This window comes from Crocodylus siamensis, chromosome 4 (genome assembly GCF_052110815.1).
Source record: "Crocodylus siamensis isolate JL-2025a chromosome 4, ASM5211081v1, whole genome shotgun sequence".
Lineage (NCBI taxonomy): Eukaryota > Metazoa > Chordata > Crocodylia > Crocodylidae > Crocodylus > Crocodylus siamensis.
In genome coordinates, this window is record NC_143398.1 from 117,951,254 (window position 1) to 117,957,893 (window position 6,640).

The following is a 6,640-nucleotide window of genomic DNA, read 5'->3' on the forward strand; positions in this document are numbered from 1 at the left end:
ACTTTTAAACTTCGGTACCATATTTTGGCTGGCAGCTCTGCTAAACTATACTGTCCTACTGCTCTAATAGTTGTTGTAGAATAAAACCAAATGTACAAGTAGACTTAACTATTAATCTGTAGCCAGCTCAATATGGAAGAGAATACCTTGCTACATTTTCTTGTGTGTTTCTCTTCTACCAAAAAAACTGAGACATATTTTCAGAAAACTCAGTGCCTGGTTTTGAGGTCAGATTTTCTAAAAGAGCTTGTTTTTCAGTGTGCTAAGCCTTTTGGAAACCCTGGGTGTAAACTTCATGCTATCTGCTGCTATAGAGACCCGCTTCAGAAATAAATGTTCTGTTTTTCTTTACCATTTTTGTAGTTAGTTCTTAGTGAATAACCACAGTATCCCTGGTTTACAGCTAAGGATTTTTTTACCAACAAAGGCCAGAGAAGTGGTTTACAAAGTGACAACACCATCAGTTCTTAGGCTTAGAAACTAAGGAGAATACTAAAACATTGCCCTTAAGTAGCACATTTCATCCATATATCTAAAAACACCATATACTGGTAGGTGAGCATTATTATCCCCTCGCCCCACCCTTACAGATTTTTGGAAGAGATGGGTCAAAATCTTCACACTGGCTTTAATGCCTTTTTGCAAGGAAAAGGGATGTGAAGGGCAGAAGGGATGCAAGGGCCACACCATGGATGATGCAGGTGCACGTGCACCCCCTGAGCTTGGCAATGCACCCCCTGTGAAAAGGCACCGCCCCCCACCCCCCACTGCCAACACTGCTGTGGCCACCTGTGGGAGCTCTCCACTTGCCACCCCCATGCTCCTGCTGCCAATAGGGCCCTGAGTCCTATACTGCCATTCAGTAGCTAACTCTTGTTACCAAAATGCTTGCAATGCAGATGTACCCTAGGAAAGTTTCCGTGCACTGTCTGCTATCTAAGGACCCTGTCAAACGTTACATTTGGCATGTTTTAAATGCACTTAGGATATGAATAACTGCCTGTTCAAGCAGTAAAACCTTGGAGGTGTTCAAGAGGAGGCTGGACGAGCACCTTGTTGAGCTTGTATGACCCCAATAACCTCCAGACCATGGCAGAGGACCGGATTTGATGATCTTATAGGTCCTTTTTGGTCCTTTGATTCTATGATTCCATAAAACACATGCTAAGTGTGCTCGTATCATAGCAAAATTAAAACTTTTTGTTGGAGAAGTATCTCCAGATCATATGAAGTAAGGCATGCTCCCCAGGCTGGGGAATGACTCGCTAAGCAGCAGGTCTGCAGAAAATGATGTGGTGGTTACAGTGGACAGTTAGCTGAATATGAGCTAAGGTGGTGCCCTTTTTGCCAAGAAGGCTAAAGGCATACTGGGCTACATTAATAGGAGCACTGTTCAGCACTGATGAGGCTACATCTGGAGTATTGTGTCCAGTTTTGGGCTTCCCATTTCAGGGAGCATATGGACAAATTCGAGAGAGTTCAGTGGAGGGGAACAAAATGGGTTAGGGGGCTGGAGAACAGCACTTCTGTGGACAGGCTGAGGGAATTGTGCTTACTTAGTCTGCAGAAGAGAAGACTGAGAGGGGATTTAATAGCAGCCTTCAACTACCTGAAGGTTGGTTCCAAAGAAGATGGAGATAGACTGTTCTCAGTGGTGGCAAATCATAGAGCAAGAAGCAACAGTCTCAGCTTTCAGCAAGGGAAGTTTAGGTTGTATATTAGGAAAAACAGTCTCATGAGGAGGGTAGTAAATCTCTGGAACAGACCACCTAGAGAGGCTGTGGACTTCCCTTCTTTGTAGGTTTTTAAGACCTGCCTTGACAAAGCCTTGGGTGGGATGATCTTGTTGGGGATGTTCCTGCTTTGAGCAGGGGGTTAGAATAGAACAGCAGTTCTCAACCTTTTGTACCTTATGTCCCACCTATGTATGGTCACAAAATCCTGGTCTCACTGGTCAAAGAGTGGGGAGGGGTCCTCCCAGAGGCCAGTTGAAGAGTGCAGTGGGGCCAGTTGATAGAAGTGGCTGATTGAAGCACGCAAAAGTGAAACCAGAAGTCTGGCTGTGGCACTTCCGGTTTCACTGCTGCAACCTGAGTCCCACCTAGAGAAGCTTCGCGTCCCACCAGTGGGACATGTCCTACCCATTGAGAAACTATGGATTAGAAGACCTCCTGCAGTCCCTTTCAACCCTAATTTTCTGTGATTCTTTGATTCTACATCATCAACTGTTCCATGGAAAAAAATATGAGCAGTTTGCAGTCCTCACCCAGCTATGACATCAGCTAGGAACCCTTCTGCTATACCAAGCCTCTGGATGGGACAGATAAAGCCACATGTCAAGAGGAAAGATCCTGGATCTTTCACTTGTCAGGTTCCTTCAGGATCAAGTTCAAAGTTAGATGCCTGCAAACCCGGAAGGTCTCAAGACTAGAACTAACATTTAGCTGATTGTCAGTCCCAGTATCAGCATCAGAGCCATTTCAGAAGTCCCATGTGGTGCCAGGACTGTGATCAACAATCTGTTCATGTTAAAGATCATAGTAAATATTACTCCAGAATATCTCCAGTCCTCAGAAAATCCCAGGTTTGGGAAGGGAACCACCACAGTTTCACTATTATCCAGTAGTATGAGTTATTTCTCTGCCTTCTGGAAAAGTGGACTGAAATCTTACTTTAAATGATGTACTCAAGTTCATATTGAACGTCAATGGCAGTCAGGTGTATATGCTGGCGTGAATGCTTTACTATATCACAGTTGCCTCTGTAAAAGAGGACTTCCCTGTTTTGTATATCTATCTGTCTGATGGCCACTACATTTATAAGAGAAGCCAAAATGGTGTTGGTAGTTACCCAGGAAGATTCTAAAATAAATCTTCTAAATATCACATAAGGCATGGTATTCCTTGCTAGTCAAACTTCCTTTGAACTCTGAAGGTTTCATTGCATTGGTTTTGTCTTTGGAATCTGCAATAAAAATATTTGGCATTTCCTCTAAATGTGTTATTCTCAGAAGTCATGGTGTTTTCACTGAGTAATGCAATGCAGTGACTTTCCTACTTGAAGGGTATTCTGTTCAGTATCTTATAACAAATCCATCACTGTGGTATCTCAGCACCTTCCAGAGCTAGAATTTTAAAAAAGGAAATTGGCATCAGTTATTTGCTTTTTCCTGTCTGTTACATACATGCACACCCAGATTCTCCCTGCAGAAAAATTGCATGTGTAAGGTTGCTTCAGTATATTTTTGGTAAGCTAAAGTACTTTGTGGCATTGTACAATTGACCTTAATGGCATGTAAATGTGCCTTGCATTTGGATTTGAATATAATAGTAGTTGGTTGGTTAACTGACCTTAGATCAAGCACCAGATCCCATAGGAAGGCCTTGGTAATGTGGAAAAAAAATAGCTAGGCACAAAAAGTGCTCCTGTACTGACAGCTTGTCTGTAGTCAGCATCCTCCAGCAAAGAGTTATTATGTCTTATGATTATTTTTTATTTACATACACATCAAACTGACAAAATGAGGTTTACACTTTCTCCACTTTTTAGTTTCCAGCTGACTATCATTTTCTTTTAAGATTAAATAAGTAATTTATTGAACTGTAACATCAAGTATTTATTAGGAAATTGCTGGGTAATTTTAACTGTATCTTTTTTTTTTAACATAAATCTGCATCCAAGGCCTCCAGTAACTTTGTGTGACTCTGCACCATTAATTTCTTCCAGAGTGACATTCTGATATGAGCTGAACAGATGGAATTGCAGGATTGTTCTAGCAAATTTATCATAAAAAATGCATCCGACACCTGTGTAATTTGCCTAATCATTTTCCTAATAAGCTCCCACCATTAATTATGCACGATTTCCACAATGCAATCAAGATAAAAGTAAATCTGATGACTTAATACCCTTCAAAATAATTGGTTCACCCAACACAAGGCCTCCTTTGCTTTCCATAGCCATTCCAGTTAATTAGAAAAAGGGTGCACCCTGTAGGAGTCAGCAGAACGGAGGCTGATCGCATAGTAGGAGGCAGGCCTGCTGTTTTTTTGGGCAGGAGTCAAGGATATTAACTCATGAAAGAAAGAAATAGAATCCCCCCACATCTCTCATCTTCCTCTTTCTCTCCCTCCCCCCTGCCACCCCACCCAGTAGCAAACAGATGCGATTAGTGTTCTTCAGCCATCAGAAAACTGACTGCAGGACTCCACGGGTCTAATGAGAATCAACTTTTCTGAGGCTGCTGTCTTGCGGTGCAGCCCACCTGTCACATCATTAGGTGCAGCATGTGCCTGGAATTCACTTTGCTAAATGAGATTTACAGGCCCCAGTGAAACCCATCCTGCAGCATTCCTGCTTCAATTAGCTAAAGATTAATTGTCTGAGAAAGGGAATGAAAGTTTTACTTCAACTGACCTGAAAAAAAAAAATGGAGAGGGAGGAAGGGAGAGGGGGGGCAGAAAGTATGGTTCAGGTATTCCACATAGGCCTCAGGCAGTGTGGAAAAACGTGATAATTTAAAGGTGCTGCAAATTTCCTACACCTCGTCTGGATGAGTGAAATTAACTAGCACTAAAAGCTGTCAAATTAAAGGTTGACTTCCAGATATTAGCACCTTAAATGTCACCGAATATTCTCTGTCTCCCTCTTCCCCCCCTACCCTTCCATTCTCTCTCTCGGCTTCTCTCTCTTCTCCCTCTACCCCTTTCCATCTCTCTCTTTTTTTGGCAAACATTCACGTCAGCACACCTGCACATGCACACAAACATTATCCTACTGCTGTTCCTGCTAACTGCTTGTGCGTGCTTGGGCTGGAGTCATTCAGTATAAATCTTTGATGTAACCATGGCTACAGAACAACTGGCAATTACAAAATTTCCTCCATTTTTAATGTTACATTAATTATGTTTGAATGTGTTTTAATGCAGAAAGGAGTCGAGGAGATGAAGCAGCATTCTCTAAACAAAGGCTGAAGTGGGGAGAGAATCCCACACCATCTTTTTCAGCTCATAAATACCCGTGAGAGAAGTATAGCGTTTTTGGAAGAAGAGCCAAAGTGGATTAAATTATAGATATCATTTTTTAGTATATGAATTTAACAGGGTCTTACAAATTTAAGGCATTTTAGTTTTAAATGAAGATGTGTCCCTACCAGCACAGGACCATGTGCAACCAAAACTTTTGAGAGATGAGAAACCCAACTAAATTTGGAGTGACTTTCACAGTTGAACATTAGTTATAGAACAAGATGAATCAAAACCATTTCATCTGAGAATCTTTGTTATTAAATTCAAGAGCTTGAAATCTAGATCAACCCAAATCCATCCATTGGCACATTGGAGTTCAGTCAGATACTAATCTAGAGTAATTTGTCTCGGTAATTCCAAAGTTTTCTTTAAAAAGAACAGTATATCTACTGTCTGCCTGGTTTGGAGAAGAAAACGGAAGAGAAATTTGAAAGCCTTTGGATTCCTCTCAGCCTGAGTGCTGATAGTTAATTCTTTTTGCATTTTAACATAAGGGTCCTTTTCATTCAACTGCATATTAAAATTGCACAGCAACCATCGCACCATGTTGACTACTATGTCACTGAAACTGATGTGTCACTGCAAAATTCCCATATCAAGTTGAAATATTGGTGGCACATTCCCAGTGCCCCATTTTGATTTTAATATCATGCTGGAGGGACATCAATGGAATGTTGCTGCTGTAACACAGATGCTGGGACAGAGGACTGGCGGCAAAGCCTTTCATCCTTATTGCATAGCACATAATTTGGTCAGAATCCAAAATATTTGAGAATTGATCCTGCACCTATTGAAATTAATGGAGTTTATCACCAACTTCAACTTATGCAGGATCAAAGCAACAAAGGGTAGTAAAGGACTACAATGTGACATGCTGAAATCATGTTGGCATTGAGGAGGGATCTGAGATACCATACAACAGGCTTATATTAAAGAGTCTGTTTATAAGAGAGATCTTTAGAGTAGAGCACAAAATGTATTTAAAAAGGACACTTTCCATCATACCTTTTCCTTATCTGTGTAATTTAACATGCATACACACCCACTGCTGAAGATGGGGTAGGGATACTGTTACAAGTTTCCTTACAGCAGTGATCTCTCGATCCCAGATGTTTTCGGTGGCATGTGGCAGCTTGATTATGCTAAAGCGCCCCCAGATCTCTTCCTCTTTTGTTTAATTCTACCCAGGGTTTTAAAGCTTGAACATTTGATACGGTTGGATAGTTTCCCCTCTAATTTTATCCCGACTGAATGTGCAATGAGTTTAACTCATAGCCCTTAGGTGCAAGCCACTTTTCACAATGTATATTAAACCTTATAAAACTAGCCAGTATGTCATTACTCAGCATATAATTACCTATATTGGAATTTGGCCAGGATACTGGGGCTAATATTGTTAGCCTTGCAAAAAGTGACATGGGACTTTTTAATGATCATGTGGCCAGTACCATATGCTCATCTCTTAACCAAAAGGTGTCATCTGGAACACTGCAGTGCTCCATGAAAAACACTTCAAGGTAGGGTTCAATAGGAAAGCTGAAGGCTGGTCAGTTGGGGGTTGCTAGTTCAGAGACTAGGGGACATTTTTGAAGTGGGGCACACCTGAGCTCTCC